This window comes from Gavia stellata, chromosome 6, assembly GCF_030936135.1.
Source record: "Gavia stellata isolate bGavSte3 chromosome 6, bGavSte3.hap2, whole genome shotgun sequence".
In the NCBI taxonomy this organism is placed as follows: domain Eukaryota; kingdom Metazoa; phylum Chordata; class Aves; order Gaviiformes; family Gaviidae; genus Gavia; species Gavia stellata.
The window spans coordinates 18,321,810-18,342,805 of record NC_082599.1 but is presented as its reverse complement, the minus strand read 5'-3'; positions in this window follow the sequence as shown (position 1 = coordinate 18,342,805).

Here is a 20,996-nt window from a genome sequence, read left to right as displayed (position 1 = left end):
TGAGCAGCTAAAATCCCTTTGAGAACCTAGGTCTCAAAACAGGTTTCAGCCTCTGGGAAGTGATTTCTTTGGCTGGGAAGCTCCCATGGCATGTCACTTACAACAGTGCCATTCCCTGTTCTCTGCAAACCAGTTGTCTACAAATCAATTTGCTCACCTGTGCCACATATTTATAAAGAATTTTCACAGGCAGGGTCTATAAGACATGGTTTCCTGGCACTTACTCAGCTATTAGGCATAATGAAATCCAAACTGTTTATTAGCTCATCCGCTATCTGGGCTATCCAGAAATCTAGCTCAAATTCCAGATGTCCAATTTGCAAACCCAACTTTCCCAACTGTTGGACAAATGCACATTTCCCTGTCACTGTCTCCACTTGAGACCAATTAGTTGGTTTGCTTTTGGACGGTCTACTCCATACTGTTTTTAGCATGACTGCTCTATTAATGGTTATCCTTGAGGCAGTGTCCACTTTTTCCATGCATTTCACAGATACCAGCAGAAGATTTGTAGCCGGTCTCCTTCTGTTGTTCAAATGCGAGGATGTAAAGAAAAACCTGGGGCCTCATTTGCTTACCTCTGGGCTTCACTGACATAATGTGGTGTCCTTGCAACTCTCAGACGGGGAAAGAGGCTTTTTACTAGGCTCTTGTGACGTTTTGTTCTGGCCCAGCCTCCTATTATAACAAGTTGACGTTTTATAGCGAACTTTTACACTGTACCAGCACTTAAGTCAACTGCTTTCTTTAGTTTTTGCATTATTGCCAACTTCTCTTGTTTTACAAACCAAATCTATCACTTTTTCTAATTGTTCAAAAATGCCACAGACCAGACTAGAGTCACCTTTTCCATTTGACATATCTGTGCTTACGGGGCTCCTGGCAATTAATGTCCATCTTTCTTGCTAGCAGCTGCTTCCTTTCCTGGTTGGCTGCTGCAGAGAAAAACTCAAATGGTGGGGCAAATTCCCCAAGCCCTTGGGGTGTCTGATTTCCTTTTGCTGATTTGGCCCTGCAAGTTGAAGTCCAGCTAAATGTGTATAAGTTGTTCCACTGCCCATTTATCCTGGGAGTCCTCGTTTGCACCGGATTATGCCAAGAACAGGTCTTGATTGGTCCTCAGCCAGACCAGAGGATTCAGCTTTCCCCTTGCTGCTAATTCTCTGATCTGGCTCTTTCTGCCTGATGGCTGCCAGCATGCCACATCTCAACAGCTCCTGCAAACTCGGAGCGCTAGGTTGTCTGTCGTGGGCTGCTCTGCAGCACGGACAGAGCTGGCGTGCGGGGACTGGCTGCTGGAAACCTATTCCTCTTCCTAGCCACTCGCTTGGGTGAGACGCTGAGCAGAGCCAAGAAGCCTGTCAGGGAGTTTTCCCTCAAAGAAATCAAGTTTTGCATTATTTGAACTGGACAATCTCTCCTCTCCCTGATTGGCCTCTGAGGGTTACAAATGGAGTAGAAAATAGTTTTACTGAGGTCATTTGGCTCACCCACTTGTGCAGCCAGGTGGCTGAGTGAGGTGTGCTCTGACCTCTGCTTCTTTCATTGCTTTCTTGACACACTTTCTGAGATCTGTCATTCCTTGCTGCTGCTCACGTCTATTAGCAGGTTTTGGGTTGTCAAGACACCTTTAAGTCTCCCTGGCTCCATGGAAATCCTCCTCATTCAGAGCAGACAAGTCTCTGCTTCCAGCTATGGGGCTTCCCAGTCTGGCTAGACACTGTGTAGCTGTTGCTCCAAAAGCAATTTAATCTCCACCTACAAGTCATCTCTCCACCATTATCAAGAGACTTCTGGATGCTTCTCCCTTCTTTATTTGATGTTTTCTTCCTTAATGCTGCCTCACCCTGCTGACTGTAGGTCAAGGGAGACCTTTTTGCTGGGGGGAACTTGAATGAGCTCAAATGTGCTGGGGGTTGTCCCAGCCCTTTCCCAGCACCACGCCGGCAACACAGGTAACATTGACAGCCACATGGCTGACATGGAACAGCTCTGTCCTTCTGCCACTTGGAACTGTAGAATCAAGAGGAGTTGAGGGTCGAGGGGGAGAGGAACACTGGGGAGAGGAGGAGGCAGGAGTGCCACGGAGGGTGAGATGGAGGAGGGATGGAGGTAGAGCAAGGACTTTGGTTGCCCGCAGGATCTGCAGGATGCAGCTGCAGATCAGATGTAGCCTGTGAGGTCCATGCTTCCCACTTGGCTTTCAGATTTGCTTCCACCATGGCTGATTTTGGTGGCATCTCCATTACCCTATCTCTCTCGAGCTTGTGCACGTAGAGCTCCTCAGTTTCTCCTCCTGGAGCCTGGCTCTTGCTCCTGACATGCACAGTAATGCTTCGCACTCCAGGTTGCTCACCAAAACTCAGAGTGCTGTGGGCTGTGTTGATTAGGAGATCAAGGTGGTGATAGAGTCAGGCTTCTTTACTATGGTCCTCTGTCTACAAAGAATGTGCAGTGTGCAGTGTCCCCAGACACAGAAGGAATTAGGAGCTGTTTTTTCGTGTTACAATTGTTTTGTAATCAGCTTAGCCAAAATCTTTCTCTTCCCCCGCCCCACCTCTCTTCTTGGAGCCATAATCCTAATGTTTGTTTAGGCCCTGTCCTTGGCTTCTCTGTTCTGCTCTGCTTTCTTTCCATAAACACACAAACCCAATAACCAGTGAGATATGAGACACCTGTAAGTAGAGGTAATTTCTTGACACTATTTATGCAGAAATGCATGTCTCTATGTGGAGGCTGCTTTGTTTTTTCTGGTTCCACAAAGCATCTTGAAAGCTTTTGTTTCTTGCATTTATCCCAAAGGGATGGTGGCTCTTACAGTCCTCCTTGACTCCTCTGAGGACAATCTCAGGACTCGCCTGTCTGTGCAATTGCCATCTCACTTTAAAAGAAAAGCAGGGTTGTGGTTTTATAGGTTATTATCAGTCATTTAGCCTCAGTGTCACTAATTTGCTTTAGCACTAACTAAAAGGGCACAAGATTACTACAAAGTCAGGTATCTTCATAGTGGCCTTACTCTAGTCCAGTTAGACTGATGTCTGCAGACAAACCTCTGTCCTAGCTGAGAACCATCTTGGGACCATTACCAGAAAGTGACAGTCATGTGTAGGTCTGGGGGAAGGAGCACCCTCCTCAGCCTGTCTGAGACGGATTAGCACATCGCCGTCAGAAAGTCAGCTCAGCAGCTTCTTGTGCCTGCTGTGGACAGCAAATGGAGTCTTCAACCTCAAGAACAGTCTATCAAGGTACTTCTGCCAATGCTAAATTCAATCATTAGGAAAAAAGTACTCACTGGGGACCTGTTCAAGTGTGATGCAAAGCAGCATGGGTGGGGAAGAGAGGTAGGGAACCAAAGAGTGGTTGGACCAAAGCTCTGACTTTGTAATTCAAATGGAATGAGCTCAAACCCTTTGAAGGTTGTCCATTTGAAAATATTTCTGTTAACTTTTTTCCTCACATCAATTTGCTTATAGATTAATTTTTATAAGCTTTCCATGGGGGGAAAATTGATAATGTGACCCAAAATATTTCTCTTCCAAAAATGGCCAAGTTACAGTGGAAAAAAACAGTTCAGCCACATAAAGATGTGATAGTTATAAAAGCAATGTGAGGGACTTGCACAGCTCTCCACCTGCAGCAGCTAATTAAGAAGCAGTGGCTGAAGCCAGGTCTTTTCCCTTCCCCGGAAAGGACTCCTTCCTGTCCGCCAGCACGGCAAGATTTGGGGCTTGCTTCCGGGATTATCCACTGCCTCCAGCAGACAGCCAGCATGGAGGGACACTTAAAAGTCCTTTCCCAAAAACGACTGTTCTTTCCTGGAGGCAGCAAATAATTGCAGAATTAGGCCGTAATTCTGTCTTTCTTGTAGGGTTGCAGCTAGGTGAGTGATCAAAGCAGCAGCAGTCCTAGGAATGGGTTAGGTATTTATACAGCCAAATAAACTGGTCCAGCACCCACATGGATGCTGTTGTGTTAGGTCTTCTATTTCCATGTGGAGGGACAAAGCCAGAGCAGCTTGTCCTTGGCCATTGCCCTCTGGGGGTCGGTTCCTCCATCACAACTGCACTTTCTACAGCATCCATAGGGTACCACGTACCACAAGACCTTTCAACATCTCTGGCCACTGTCGATGGTGACCTCTCACTGACTCCCCTCCACATCTTGCTGGCCCTCTGTGCTCTGCCTACCCCATTGGGCCCATATCCTGGGACTCCCCAGGATCAGGCAAGGTAGAGAGGATGCTGAAATCTCCACTGAAGACTGGACAGCCACCAGTGGTGGGGTGCCAGCCATGCAGCTTGTCTCATTGCCTGGGGTACACGCCAACATAAGCCTGGAGCTTGACTAGCTGGGGGCCACAGCCTCTTCTGGGGTTCACGTTTGTGATCTCATTTTTGTAATGATTGATGCATGCTATATATTTGTTTATAGACCATGGTAGTGGTCAACATTTAATGATGCACAGACAGAGTGCTGGATTCAGAGACTGCAAGTGCAGAAGAGAAGAGCTGTGTGGCCCTCTTTAACTTTTCATTTACTGTACCTCCGTAGGCACGTGCTGGTGCCTCATACTAGTTTCTCACATGCCTTTAAGTTCCAAGCCAGAACAGGTCTGCATGTCTTTCCCCTTCTCGCCCTGCATAACGTACCTCAAGCTATAGCCTAAAGAAAGTCTCTGGGTACGATCACTGACTATGGAGTATGATGCATCTTCTTAACTCATTTCTCAGCCAGGGTGACTTGAAATAGCTGAGCTGAAAATACTTTCTAGCTCTGAGCACACCAAAACTTTGAGGAAAGTGTGCTAGTCCCAGGAGGAAGGCTGACTGCTCCTTCCCTCCCTGCTCTGGGTGTTAATATTATCTCTTGCTTCTGCAGCCAGCAGTCCTCAGAGGGCTGCTCAGCGCAGCCGGGCTTCCAGGGCTTCTCGTTGGTTTGAGCTGGGCAGTGCTGGCAATCCTCTGCCACAGGGCACTGGGCATGTCCTGTCCAGGGGACAGGAGAGGGCTGGGCAGAGCAGCCAGCGTGTGGCTGTGATCACAGTGATGCTGGAAACAGAGATCCTGCTGCCGCTGTGCTGTAGCTGTTATGTGTCTCTACGGGCAGGGTTTCACTTGGTGACAGACACCTAAATGGGGGTTTCTGAAGGTAGATGGCCACAGGTGTTTGAGGTAGAGGGGAGGTGTAGGCAGCGCAGCAAGGAAATTGTGCTTTAGGCAGGGCAGAATCTCTCTGCATGCTCCCCTGGCAGTTTCAATGAGATCTCCATCATGTCAGTGGGAGTTTAAGTGCCTGGCTCACATGGAAACCTGCATTTTGACTCCCAGATTTGGTGTCTCGAACTGAATCACGCCCGTAGGGGCTCAGCAGAATCTGTTCTCATGAAAAGATGCTCATGCACCTCTGCACTGGCTCATGGACATGTAAAAGCCAGGCTGCTCCCCACATCTTGCTGTCATCTTGCCTTTGTAACTCGGGATTGGGGTCTCTGCTGTCCCAGCTCCTTCTGGGCATGCTCCTAGGAAAAGCCCAAGGGAGCGTGCCTGGGTGGTGCTCTAGGCACTCAGTAAATGCCCTGTAATACCGGCTGCGGCGTCCCAGGGGCACCCCTACATGTTCCTGCGACTAAACACCATGGGAAGGCATCAGATCCGGGCTTGACCATTCCGCACAGGCTGCTCTACGTGGCAGACTAGTGCAGCTAAGACTAAAATCTGAGTCCTTTCCCTGCCTGAATCAAGCCACACATTTGAACCTGGCCTTCTACCGCCCGGCTATCTCCTGCAGCCATGAAACCCTGACATCAGTTACTACCTCTGTCCTCATCCCAAAGACACTCAGCTACCTTCAGATGGGGCCTCAAGAGGAAGATGCTAAGTGGTAGGCTCAGATATTAGGCTGAAGCTGAGTAATGTCCCACAGAGACAGCTTCAGCAGCTCGTCTCAGGGCTAAGTGTTGGGGCTGTCGCCAGCCTCTGCCTGGTGGCAGGAGAAATCCAAGTGACAGCTTCCTCCTTCCCCTTTTGGGGTTGAGCCTCAAGTTCACAACACACCCCTGAACTTAGAAAGAGAAGGTATTCCTTGAAAGTCCCAACTCAGCTGCAACAGCTGGGCATGAAACCAGTTGTCCTTGCTGGTCACTGTGGTCCGAGCCCGCAGCACTAGCGCAGGTTTGTTCTTCACTCCCTGCACACACTCTCCCAGTGCCTTCTGGTGCCTCGCACAAAACTAGGCATGACCTCTGCCCGAAGGAATTCAACCAGGCAGCGAGATGTCTAGCTGCTAGAAAATCACCTGCAATTATTCACACCCTCAAAATTGCAGGAGCAAAACGAGAGCCTGCTTTTCAAAATCAGGTCCATTATGTGTCTGCAAAGTATATAATCTCCACATAATTCATCAACACCATTAATCTAAACTCCTAGGTACTGAGCTCAATAGCGCATGTGTTTTCCATGTGTGTGTAATATCAAACAAACCTGTGTTTAACTTGTCAGAATATAATCAACTTCCATTAATTACTTCAGTATGAAGTCTCCAATACCAATGTTCTTCATATAATCACTCAAAAAGCTTTTATTGGGGAGCTAAACAGCTCAATAACACTAATTAATTGTGTTTCTTGGACAACTGAGATTGTATAAGTGGAAAGGTGGTTTTGGTACATTTCCCACTACATTGATTTTCACATTTCTGGAACGCATTTCCCCATAATAGTCATTAGTGCACAGAGAGAAGAGTTGGAAAGGTGCGGTAGAAGCACGGCATTCCTGAAATATGATTTGAGATTTGTACTGGATCTGCACTGTTTGCCAGAAATTCAAACCCTGGCAAATAACTTAGCCTTTCTAGGCTGTTTGCCCAATAGGCTGAGTGAAAAAAACAGCAAACCTAAAAATCTGCCAATATTTATGTACCAGTGTGTGATTCAATTGTTTTATTGCAGAGTAAAAGTGACAGAAGAAAGAGAGGACGAGGATGGAAACTCTGTGAGTCTGGGGGAAAAATATGAAGCATTTGAATGTTAGTGTTAAAGAATTTTAAGACCTTTAATTAAACCACCCCAAAACTCACAAGCTCAACAAAACTGAAAAAGAAAGAGAAAGAGAGCAATTGCTCTCCTGGGGCTTTCAGGGCTTTACTTCTACACATATTTTTCTAATTCCACATAGAGGAACAAAGAATGTGCTTTTCCCACCTGAGAAGCGTTGTTTGGTGATTCATGAAGCTTTCTCCCTTGTCTGAAGCAGAGATTTCTCAGTTACGTACCCCAGGGCTGCACCGTTGCTGAGCGGAAGAGAGTTGGCTGGGAGGGGGTTGCCAGTGGGGAGGGTGTGAGGCCTGCAGAGCATTTTGGATCAGCAGGCTATTACTTAGTGTCGTGTATGTATGTATTTATATATCGGGAGTAAATGAATTGTTGCACTCAATGGCATGGAAAGTAAATAAAAAGCCTCTCTCGGCTGGATAATGAATGCTGGTTGTGGGTTTGGATTCATGTTTCAAGGCTCCATTCACTGCTGCTTTTTATGTTTTCAGGCCCTCTGTGCAGTTCCAGTGTTATCTCAAAAGCACCATCTTTTTGTGTATACAAATACTCTGCCGCACTCAAAATACAAATCTTACCCACATGTTCATAGCTTCTTACCTCTGAAGTCCTGTTTCCCCCCCCCATCACAAAATACAGATTCTACTCAATGGAATTTTATGGGACAGCCACTGTCTTGGTAAATCAACATCAAAGTGTGCTTAAACCCTATGAGATTTTTTGTATTTAGTAGCTTATTCTTCGTTAGTAGTAAACATTGTCACAAAGAAGTCATCATTTAGTCCTCTGTCCTATTGAGCCAGGCTCTGTAAGTCAACCCATCCCTGGAAAAGCTTTGTCTACAAGATGGCAAAGATGTATTGGGAAGTGCGAGGGGGGAGGGAGAAAAGTTGTAGACAAATGTATTGTGATGGTTTAGGGCTTTTCATTTTTCATTGGTTTAAAGGGCAGAGTTTATTCCAACCTGTAATTAACTGAGGAATGAAGTCTGCACTTTAATTCAGTAGTTTGAAGAAAGTAATTAAATAATTAATAATAATAATGATTGTCAGGAACTGGAACATATACTCTGTGTTGCTTTTGCTGGTAATTTGAAAAATAGGTGGTCCAGCAATTCTAAGAAATAGAGAAAAACCTTGTCATTACATACGCCCAGACTGTAATTTCTTAAAAGATCAGTTATAAATTCTTGATGTTTCATGCTCTTTCATTCTGCCTATGGACTTAATACTATATTCTCCAGGCAGACCTGTCAAAGGCCATTTGATAAAAAGCCGGTGCCAAGAGACAGACAACAGTATCAGTATTATGTGTTGCTCCTGCGAGGATCTCATGAGACATTTCTGCCATTTCTGTAAGTAAGTATGTTTTCATAAGTTGGTTTTTGCAACTCTTGTTAAAGGAGCAGAATTTTAATACAAGAAAATGGATGTTGGCCTAAATAAAGAACTAGACTTGTAGTCTCACTGAAATATTGGCAAGTCACAATCAGGGTCTCTTTAATCCCTGGCACCAGGTGGAGGTAGAGGGAGGAATCCATGTTCTGTCGCTAACAGGTAATGTCCCATGTTGATCAGATCTTTCAGATCTAGGACATTTCACTGGTTTCCATCCTCCAGTGATCGGTAGTTTAGTTTGATAACTAGCTCCCATTAGCAGTATCTGTGATATGCCTCTTTCCTACCTTGAAAGCCAAAGCCTATTTCTATCATGCTGCACTTGGATCAGTTTCAGGTTTCATCATCCTCCTGAACATTTCTGACCACTTATGTGAGTCCTTCACATCAAGAATAGCTCATTCGGCACACACAAACACTTGGATTGTCAGTCTTTCCAGCGAACACCTTGTGAATCATGTAGCTGGCAAAGAAAGTGGATTGAAATTGCTATAGTCACTGGATCTGATACAATGGTAATAAAATTCTTGTCTCTTTTGTATCAAAAGTGATTGTGTGTCTCTTTGGCTAATGGAATTGCTGGTGCTTGCAAAAAAAAGATCTCTTATCATAATGAATATATGCAAGACTCTTAAATTCTGATTTACTTTCCCCCTTTCTATTTCTGGCTCAGTCTCCATCTTTGTGCATAGCTTGACTTTGCTTTGCCTTCTACTCCCGCCTCCCCATTTCCCTATCCACTTGTTTCTTTCTGAAGTGAGCTGCTCATACCCAGAAACATATTCAAAGTGTCCCTTTGAGTCAATATACCTAGTCTTTTCACTCCCAGCAGAGCCTTCCTTCTGAATGATCCATCTTGTCACATAAGGAACATTCCTGATATTTTTTTACACATCCTGCCAGCCTGCACACTCTCGCAGAGCAGCTCTGGGGATTCTCCGGCAGCAATTTCCTCGGCTTTGTGGCGCAGAGTGCGATTCCCCACTCGGACTACGGGCATTTGTTTTCCTGTTAGTTAGCCACATTGACCACAAACCAGCCTGTCAAAAAGGGTGTCGGCTAACATGTTCAGCAACCCCTTTTGAAGCTTGAGGCAAACTGTGAAATGATTTCTTCCCCTGTTGGCATCTTTTGTGAAACTAGAATTTCTCAGCAATCACCAGAGGCTCTGGAGCAAGTGTTATTTGAAGCAGCTTATAGGATCTGTTCCCGTGTTTTTCTTTGTGGTCTGTCTGCCTGTGTCAGGCTCCAGAACACAGTGAAAATGTTCAGTCTCCCATGACACTGAGTAGAGGGAATATAGGCTAATCCTGCAACGCAGCCTTCAGAAAGCTCGGTGCAGGAACTCCAGATTCTGCTCAAAACAAACATACCTTCTGGAGGGTTTCTGCCCAAGTATTTTCTATGGAGGCCAAAAGCACTTACAGAGCGCAGAGATCCTTCAGGAGTCATTCCATTGCACCTCACTGGAAATTTCCTTGCTTTCTTCTTCTGGCAATTTTAGCTTTCATGTTAAATGTACATCCCTCTCTGTCAGCTTCCATGTTTTTCAAGTCTGTTGTCTTCCATCTGGGAGCCACCTTTGTCCTTTATGTTAGGCTCTGAAAGGCTGGGAAAGTTAAACAGCCTCTGATGGATGGCTGCCCGGTCTCCTCCACTGGCTGGCTGGTGGGATCAGAACTCTCTGTCCTTCCCCTCCACTCTTACGTCTGGAATGTAAACACACCTCCCAAAAACAGAGGAATAAACCAGCTGCTATTCACTCTTTTAACCATCTATTGAGCAACAGACCTCCATGCCATGTTTATAAGGCAGACTGCTGAAATGGAAAATAAGGGTGGGAAGGCAACCTTGAGAGGCCATCCTGCCCCAAAGTAGGATCAATTACACCTATTTAATTCATGATTAATATGTCTCTAACTTGTTCTTAAAAAATCTTCAGTGATGGAAAGTCTACCACCCACACAGTCAAGATATTCCAGTGCTTCCGCATCTGATCCCCCTTCTTCTGTTGGCATGTTCTACCCAGTAACTCACCATCTCCTTTGCTGCAGTTAAAACCCATTATTACTTAACTGTACTATGGTACAAAGAACAGATTATTTCCTTCGTCTGTCTGCTGGCCACAAATACCTTAAGGTTGTTATCTTCCCTACACTTAATAACTCTAGATCAAGCAGTCTTTCCTTCCAGATCATGTTTGTCCCGATCTCCTTTAAGTGCAGCCTCAACAGAGCCCAGCAGAGCAGAAGACATGCACTTACATGTCAGATAGTCCAACACCTAAATATACAACCCAGTGTGTAATTTCTTTTTTTATAATAGCAGGATGGGTTTGGATCATCTTTACCTTGTGATCAGCTGCCATCTTCTCCTGCAGAATTCCTAGCTACCTCACCTCTGTGCAATTCATCACTTTTGTTCACAGGTCCTTGCAATACAGTTGATTAATTCTGTTATTTTTCAGGCCATTGCTCCAATGCATTAAGGTAATTTTGAATTCTAACCCTGGCCTCTGATGTACTTGCAAGGAGCACCAAGTTGACAACAAAAATGTAACAATATTCTGAACTATAACAGCTCCACTTTTTACTGCTCAAGACCACCATGAATAACTGCAGAGGCAGAGGGAGCACGCCCTGGCAGCAGCCGCCAGAGGCCTTTTCTGGGCTATATGCCCCCTAGGAACTAGTTGTATAAAACTAATAGCACATATCTCACAGCTGGGGAACCTCTGCTTTATTCCTTTAGCCAAGCTATTGATGAAAATACTGAACACAAACAGCCAAGGACAGACCTCTGTGGAAGTCCTCAATGCATACTTCCATTTTGACAATGAGTCCCTGATAACTTCTCTGAGTGAGTTTTCAACTTGTTTTATACACTCTTGATAGTAATTTCAGCTCCATGATATTTTCTCTGCTTATTTATGAGAATGTCATTTAAGACATTGCTAAAAGCCTAACTAGAGTCCCAGTAGCTGTCTAATCTACTGCAAATCTTGCATCCACACAGTTTGCTGTAGTGTTGCTGCAGAAAATCAAATTGGCTTGTTGCAATTTGTTTATGAGGAGTCCATGCTGACTGTTACTTCTAGCACCTTGCTGTCCTCTAGGTGCTTATGCACAGCTTGGCTTGGCTGTGGTTCCCTGAGATGTCAGCCAACTGCCTGGACTTCCCCAGTTCGTCCCTTATGCAGATGAGGAGCACATGTTTTGGAGAAGCAGTGGACACCCTTGTACAGTGCAAACAGCCAGATATGGGGCTACTTATCCTGCCCTACAGGATCAAGATCAGCTATGTCTCTTACTGCCCCACTACATGCATTACAAAGAAGGTGTGGGCAGGATCTGGGTGCAGGTGAGCCTCAAACATTTGTTCTGGTGTTTTCCTGGTTGATCTGCAGGGTCCAGAGAAGTAGGCGGAACACAGATGAGGGGGATATGGCTGCATCTCAGAGCACTTTGCCTGTGATCTCCCCTTCCTGTCTGGGTTGGTCCAGCAGTGCCTCAGGCTGGAGCAGTGTTGAATCACCAGTACCCAAGGGCTTGCTGCTCAGCATATCTCTGAGCTACAGCTTCTCTGAAGTGTACTTCCTACCTGAACAATGGGAGCCACCAAAACAAACTGCTGAAAGCAAGGCATCAAAGTACATTGCAATGATTCTCAGTAAGAGGTGAAGAATGGAGTCTCTGGGATCTTTCATGCTCAAGTGGAAACCAATATCAAAGCTCCATTGGTTTTGATGAAAGCAGAATTCAGTCCAGGGGCTGTGACATTTAAGACTTCACAGACGAAAAAGTAACGAGTGCTCCTGGTTCTACATGGGACTGTTTTTCTTTTCATTCTCAAAGAACAGGTTTAAAAAATTACACTTGGCGTTTGGTTTCCATGCTACCATTTTGTTGCTGTTGAGGGAATGCAGCAAGAGGTAGCGAAGTATTAGTTTACATAATAATGTTTCCATATGCCTGTATTTAATTTCCAGTTGTAAATCCAGGTTCCACCAAATCCTGCTCTCATGCTGGTACATGTCCTTGTGAAACAGATACAGGGAATATTTCATGTTATAAATTGGGTATAGAGTTCCCACCTCAGCTGCCCATTAGGAAATTGCAAAAAGATTGCAACCTTCTTGTATTTTTGATCCTGAAAGGGAATCTGATCGATGCTTCTTAGAAGATGTTTGATAATGACTTCATTATATGGAGATGCATATATAGTTATTTTCATAGTAAACAATTTTATGGCAAGTAGCCTTGTTTGAGACAGCAGTAACAGAAATGTGGTTTTCTGGGAACTAAGACCGTAAAGGAAAGTTTTTATTTAAAAGGTGAGAGAGGGTGGGTAAATATAAGTTGTAACTGTATAACACTTTACACACTTCAAAGTGACAAGAGCACCAGACTTCCCAGTCAGTCTCCTCCAGTTTGGCCCTGGGCATGGCCTGATGGGGTTACGCCAGCCTGGGCAGGCGGCTCTCAAGGAGACCTTTCTGCTGCCCACCTACAGGCACCCTTCTCAGCAGATGTCAGCTTCAGGAGTATAGTCAGGGGTTTAGAGGACTAGTAGTGACTAAGATTTTCTTTGCTCTACGTCTTGAAGCATGGAGAGACGCTGTTGGCTGATTGGTTTTTTTGTCACATTTTTTTTGCATGTGGTTTCACTGCCAGTGAAGTGTTGCAGCAGATCTTGGAACACTTTGAGTTTTCTGGTTGCCATTACATTGCTTACTGAGAAATGCATTTGTTATTGCTATTGCAGTCTCTTTTTAAGTGGTGGGGATGCCATCTTCAATCTGACACCCTTGCTTTCTCTAGCTTTCTCTATTATTTGTAATCAACAGGCACGAACTAACATCACAGAGGTTCTTCCATTACCAGAGCAGGTGTCTGCTCTCCAAGGATGAGGAGTACTAGCAAATGCTATACCCACTGTCGTCATTTTCCAGTCAAATGCAAATTCTTTTCATCTGGCCAGACAGCAGCAGAAGTCTCATGGTTTCCCTTAAACCCTGTTTTTTTGAAGGCAACAGGACAGTGCAGGTGACCTACAGCAAAAGCAGCATTGTGCTTGCTGAAATGATTCACCATAAAACCTAGTACTCTCAAAATGAAGTACTGAGATATAAACTTTTATATCCACAGATCACCATGCAAAAGTGTTCTCATTTTCAAAACACTGAGCATTAAAAAGTCTTCCATGCAACTCTGGGGGGTGTATTTTTCCATCCTCTGGAAATTTTTGAAATGTTAAAAATTTGTTTTAAAATGGGTTGGAAAGTATAAATATATAAACAAGTGGATAGGAATAACCAAAAGAACATTTTTAAAAAGTCAGTAAACATAATTTGGTAACCTCAATATTTTGGTAAGTTTCAATGATTTCTATTTTGGCTTTGATTCCAACCTTTTTTGCTACAATTATGTTACATTTCAAGACAAAAAAATTAATCTGGAAAACTAGACTTCATTTAAAAAAAAAAAAAATTTGGGGGTTTGATCATCTCCAAGCTTTCTTAAAAGAAATCCAAAGAAATTAAACACAGTTGTCCTGTTCCACACAATGTTTTCATTTTGCTGACCTCGCATTTAATTTGTAAAGATCTAGCTGAAATGCTGCTGACCACTTTTCACAACTACACTGGCTGCCATTGAGTACTTGGAACATTTTAAAATTCTGGCCACATATTTTGTGGCCATTTCACAAGATCCCCAAAGTTAGATTCACATTTTAACTGCTGTCCAAAGCATTTAGCCATGTATTTCAGTTATACACCCTCACTCCTCCCTGTGAATAGAAGGCTGGCTTCATTTTTCTCTGTATGTGGACAGCAAACGTGAATGGGAAGTTTACCATTGAAGAGGAATCAATCTGTGCAGTGCAGTGAAGACAATGAAGCCCCCAGCATGGTGTCTATGGGCCTGCCGTCCTCTCCCACCATGCTAGCACAGGGCAGGGTTGTCTCTTGTTGCATGACTTCTGGATTTCTTCTGAATGTGATGAGTACATTCCACAGTTTTCAGGTCTGGCTGACAATTTCTTAAAAGAGCACAAAAAAAGAGCTTAAAAGCCCTTAGCGTGAAGATTCTCATTCTCACACCAGTTAATATGAGGAAGATTGAACAGCTTTGCTGAACATCCCCAAGTCACAGGGATGGTCCTGAGTGAAACATCTTATCTTACACCTGAACTTCTACATCTACAAATTCCTGGACTGCAAGAAGTCTTTTTTAAGCTGGAAAGACACATTTCCCCCTTCCTAGGATGAGGTTTTCCAGGTGCTTCAGTGTGCTCCTCAGTTGATGTTGCAAAGGAAGGTAGGTAGTGGTGGCCTAAGCCCACCAGGTCTCTTCATGGTATAAGACCTAATGTCTTGTTTCTCAAGGTGTGGTTTGTCTTCCCTGACTTCAGCTGTGTCAAGTTTGGGCATCTGGTCTCAGTTAGTAGCTTATTCTCCTGTTGCAGTCAGTGAAGAGATGGAAGTGCTGCTGAAGGTGATGCCTGCTCTGGGACATGTGCCTGAGATGCAATCTTTAATTACGCTTAACATCAGATACCTACAGTCCCTTAAGTGCATCGAACTGAGTGTGCCACTTACAAAACAGCACTGGTGTCTCCTACCTTCAGAGCCTCATAGCAGCAGGGTGAGCAGTGAGGGACATCTTGTAGAATGGGATCCTCACCCCACATTCCCTGGTGCTTAGAGCATCCCAAGCAGGGAGAGACAGCTCCTTTGCATGGACCAAACCTGGGACAAGGCTTGCCTGGGCTCACACAGGAAGCCTGTGGCAGAAAAGGGCCTGCACTCCAGTTCTTCACCAACAAACGATCTTTCTTATGCTCAAGATAATGTGCCTTTACCGTAAAGAAAGAAATGTCCCTAATTTGTGGTTATTTACAGCACTGTAAATCAGGCACATGCCACGAAGTACCAATAAAAATTGTTTAAAATCAGCCTTAAATAGCTAAACTCTCAACAGCAGCTCATAAAATGAGACTTGGCAGTTCTTAGGTAGTTATGGTTAAATTGACAGTCCTTTTGGGAGTTAAGATAGCCAAAAGCAGTAGTAGTTAGGAGTGAAGTGATAGATGGTGGAGCTTGTTGGTTGAAGAGCCTCTATTGCACACACCTGAGACTTCATATATCCACTGGCCCTGGGCTGGGAGAAGGGAGATACCAGACTTTGTCACTGAACACCAGTTTGTTGAATTATACATCCTTCACCTATATGGCCCTAGAAACTGCAAAGCCAGAAGAATGAGCTTTGGTATGAAGGATCCCATTGCTGTCTGCATGTAACAGGAGACTTTTCAGACAGAAAGAAGGATAGGAGAACCAAGTCCAAAACAGGCTGAAAGGAAAGTTGAGGAAATCTGAAGAAGGGACCAACACCACGAATGAAAAAAAGTCCATCCATAAAGAAACCAGATCTCAGCTCCTTTTAAAAAGTCAGGTGTGCGAGTTACATTAGCCTCAAGCCAGGTCTGACTTCCGCTGCCAATAACCACTTCCACTGCCAATAACCCAAGCTGACATAACAGCAACATTAAGGAGGTTTGGGATTTTTTTTTTCTGTTGCATTAGGCATTCATGTCTCTTTTCCACTTCTTTTTTTTTTTTTTTTGTTCTTTTTTTCACAAGGTACTTGTGTTTTAGCCAACCTCCTCCCTTCTTGTTAAACAAGAGGAGTTTCAAGATGGGGCCCAAAACTAAACACTGGCTCAGCAACCCAGCAATGTTGAAGCTGTGGGTTTGGGTCTCAATTCTGCTGCTAATGGGGATCAAGCACACCCAGACACTGGCAAACTCTCATACAACATGAACTCACATCCAGGCTGGATTCCTGTAGCCTCCCTTGCAGTGTGTCAAAGCAGTGCTCTCAGGCAATTCATCTCTTTGCGTCATGCTTCATCTCGCTTTCCTGCCCTAGCTAACTAGGCTATGTAGGTATTTCACCAGAGCAGCTCCCAACTATCAGGGTCCTTCTACACAAAACAGCTCAGCCATGCAGAGCAGTATTATTGTCCTCTTTGAAATGCTGCACCAAAGCACAGAGAAATTTGAGGACATTGCTGTGGACAAGTGAAGGCATAGAACTAGCAATGTTCCAAAAGCTGCACTGACATATTTGTACCGTGCTGAGTCCAGTCCATGCTCTGCTGGGGACCTTGATGGAGCAGCTCAGGCTTGATGCCAAACTTGGTTACCCAGTTTCTGAACTAGACCACCTTTCTGTCCAGCCGGCTCAGAGCAGGCATGCAACTGTCTGCACTTGGCCATGGAAACAAGCCTTGGCCCTCGGACCTTCAGAAATGCTTGGATTTGTCAGGTTAGGAGCCTGGATCCCTTTGAAGTTCTTTCTGATTCTCCAAGAGTCTCACAGATTGTTCATAGTAACACAGGAAAAAAAACAGGGGTCTGTCACGCTTGAAGCTGTCACTGTGACCACTGAATTTGTGTCCACTGGACTTCAGAGCTGCTTGTGGAGTACTGGAGGGTCTGGTGCATTTTCCTGCAAGTAACAGGCCAGGGTTTAAGAAAGCATAGTCACATTAAGGACTGAGTGGAAACACAACTTGAGTTGAAGGCTTCATAGCAGAATGTGAGATTTCACAGCAAAAAATGTTGGTATGTGTGAGAAAGTCAGCCATGATAGAAGACAGCTGCACCCTTCCCTTTGCCACATAGTAAGTGGGCATCTGAGGCAGTACCCAGCCCAAGGAGTAGCAACAAGCTTTGCTGTTTTAACTGCTTTCTCTCCTGGCAGTACTGGGATCCCGGCTCTGCCATGGCTGCTCTGAGGTCCCCAGCGCTCTTCTGAATGCGGAAATTAGGAATAAGACTTGTATAGCCCTGGTGGAGCTCAACTTACAGGAGCTTTTTTGCAGCTTTGGGAGGTTGGATGACTGGTCACGCTTGCTCTCATCTTCCACCCACACAGGTGACTTACCAGCACATACACCCATCTTCTCCAGCCCTTAGAAGCCATGCAGGGGAATATGGCCCAGGGCTTCCTCAAGACCTAAAGAAACAGAGGCATCACTGAGCCTGAAAACCTCTGGAAGGATTCCTGAAAGAGGGTCTGAGCTTGGTGGCTGCAGCCTCGCTGCTTGGCAGGGCCTTGGTAGGCAGGGTGTGGTGTGCCCCACCATCACAACACCCCATAGTCTTGACTGGCCCTGAGTGATTCCTCATGCCAGTATTCACTCACTGTGGCGAAGCAGGGAGAGAAGGCAGTTCCCTGGTACTCCAGAGCATCCCCAGGGTAGCCACAAATTCCTTTTCCTGGTGCATGTCCCCTTTTGACTGATGCAGAACGATTCTCACACTCTTTCCCACTGCTGAGGATGTTGCAGAGGGTACAAAGAAGGACCTTTTGGGCATTAAGAGTACGGTGAGTTCCAGAAGCTCATGATTATCAGAGTTCCCACTCATTTTTATAATCAAGGCTGCTTCCTTTAATAGAATCTCACATTTGGTGTTGTGGATCTCCACTGATGGATAGTTTAGGTGGATAAAAACACCATTCATCAAAGACAGGGCACATAATGAAGAACTAGCTAAGTAAAGTAATAATGAAGAAACAGGTTTAAGCTCATATAGCCTTTCCGCTAACCTAAGCTAAAACCATTCTTCCTTGCACAGTACAGACGTGCTATCAACCTCCCTTCCCCATCTTCTCCTTCTATCCCACCATGCAGTGGTTACTTCATGCACTTGCACATGGGCATCCAAGTCTAGCTGCCATCCTTTGCCAAACTTCAAGTTAAAACTTAAGCCACCAAGTTATCAAATGTCCTCAAAATGGCCTATGTGTTGTCCTGGGACTTGCTCTCAGTCTCCCTGGTGGAACTGCTTCACCTGGTGTACATATTTATAGATTAGGCCACGAACTGAGAACATGAGGCCACAAAGTGAGAACTATAGCTCAGTGGTTGTAGCTGTTGTATGATGCTGGAAGAGGAGACTGTAGTCCTAATCCCAATGTATATTCTAGCTACTGAGCAACCTTGGCAAAATTGGAGCTTCCCTTACTCTCAATGGTTTGTAAGAAGTTGGGAGTGCTCGGCTCTTGCAAATGATTTGACAGAGTAGGTGGGAGCAGAATGCGTTGGTTTCTTCATGTCAGACTCGGGTACAAAGTAGATGCCAAGAAGCTCAGCATCATTAGGACGTGGGTGTTTCTACACATTCCCAACAGCAAAAGTCAGGCTGTACATAGTCCCTCAGGAACTCGCCTATCAACTGAATATCCAAATCTCCACTGACATGTTGGATGGCCACAGATGTTACAGCGGTATACATATATCACCAATAAGCAGGACATAAAACCTGAAAGTGCCAATTGCCCACCAAAACCTTAGTTATCACCCCTCCCATGCAACTGGAGGAACTTTGCTGAGGCACAGAAATTAGGAGACCAGTTGCACTGGGCTCTCATTACTATAAGCATTGAACTTCTAGATGAGCTGATTGCATCTCCTCCACCAAGGACCCACAGCCAGAGTGTATCCATTCATGGTACTGTAGAAAAATGTAGCCTGTACTCATAAAAAACCCTGAATAACCAAAGTCTTTCCCAGCTCATGGACCTTCTCCAGTGACTCAGGACAGTGATCAGCTATGACTTCCCCCTGCACTCCTCCAACGTAGAGGATTTATAAGCATCATGGCATATCGTCATTAGCAGTCATTAGCCTAAACTTGCTGAACAGTCATTTTTATCAGGGATGTGCTAAACTACTTCACATAACTGTGCACCACAAGGTGTATTAATCAAAAGACTAGCATTCCTGTTTTGTCTTTGCCTATCACATGCTTGTATCCCAGTATAGAGAAACCCTGGCTATAACAGGAAACCAGAAATGCAAATGACTAAGGACAGATAAATGAATATTTAATTCAAACCAGCAAGATGTTGTTTGCAGTTATTTATTTTACTAAAATGGTTACATATGTTGAAACAAAGAAGAGCAATAGTAATAATGTTTGTTTTTCCAATATCATAAATAATTATTGAGTCTTCATTAGCTGTTGGCTCAGCACTGATCATGATTTTTGTTATTTAAAAAAAGACACACACATAATTCATTAGAATTTGTGTTTTCAGAAAACTCTAAAGCAGCAGTAGAAAAAAAATAAATTAAAGGAAATGGTAACAAGAAATTATGCCAAGTATTTCTTAAATTTAAAACCCACTTGACGTGTTTTACAGATTATTCTTTGTGCTTTGATCATTTAAAAAATGAACCACGAACAAGTTGTTTATACAATGGCTTGTCTTCTCCAGTTTTACTCCAGAGAAGTCCCCAAAAGTACCTTTTTTACATGACAAATTTTGTTGTCATTTATACGGACAAAAACACCATGAATATTTCTAACAGAAAAGTTTGTCAAAACCATCAATTTATTGTCAAAAAATATTTAATACCAGAATAACTTATAATAGTATGAACAAAAGTGAAGTATTAACTCTCTGCTATTAGTTATAAACTCACATTATTATGTCAAAATCCAGTAAAGTATCAAAAATTAATGTCATGGAATCTTAGACACATAATGATGCAAGTCAGTAAAACATAGATACTTCAACTGTTCATACAGTCATGACATACATTTCTTGCTTGGCACTTTAAGTCAATGCAAATCAGCAATTTAGAAAACAAAGTAAAAATATATATGTACAAAATATTTTCATATCAAATCATTTTCATTGTACACTAAATAAACCCAACAACATGTTATGTTACATCAAGAAGTTTTCTAAGAAGTCACACCAAGGCTGATATTTGCAATGTATCTTGACTATTTTAGTGCAACTGGAACAGCCTCTACTTGCAAATTAGTTTCATCATTAGCAGTCCTGCTTCCACTGAAGTGGGAGTTCTGCCATTAAACTCAGTGGGAGCAGGACTAAAGTCTTGTCTTGTTCATTGATGGCTCACCAAAAAGAGAAATGAGAAAAGGGATAAGTAGGAAAAAACCTGACAGGATACCCACAGGAAAAAAATCAAATCCTAGCAACAATCAGCTCTTTTCCAGTTTTCTGTAACTGATTCAGTATAAATAATTTTTGGCTTTGCCACTGTTTATTCAAGCACTGTAAACCTCATTAGACTATTGTTATATGACTTAAGAATAACTTGTACACCTCCCAATAAAACTTAAAAATAAACCCGGTTTTATGATAGTTATTACACTCAATAGCAGTCAAGTTTAGAGACATGATGTTTAATACATGGTTTAGTATCGACTTAAAACCCTCCCACCTTAAATGCTGAGATTTTTCAATGTTTCATTTCCCATTTATGTTTCTAGTTTGGGCTTTGATAGTTTATATTATAGCTTTTTCTCACTGAAATGTGAACTGTCAATCAACTGTCCTCATTTATGCAGTACCTACAAAATAAAAATGTTTAAACCACGCTGAAGTAATAATTTCCACCATGGAAACTTTTTTAAGCTCCACTGCAAATAACAAATGGCACTATAGATTTAGTTTTGTACAAGAAGAGATCCGTTTTGTTTATTTCTATCAAAACTTCAG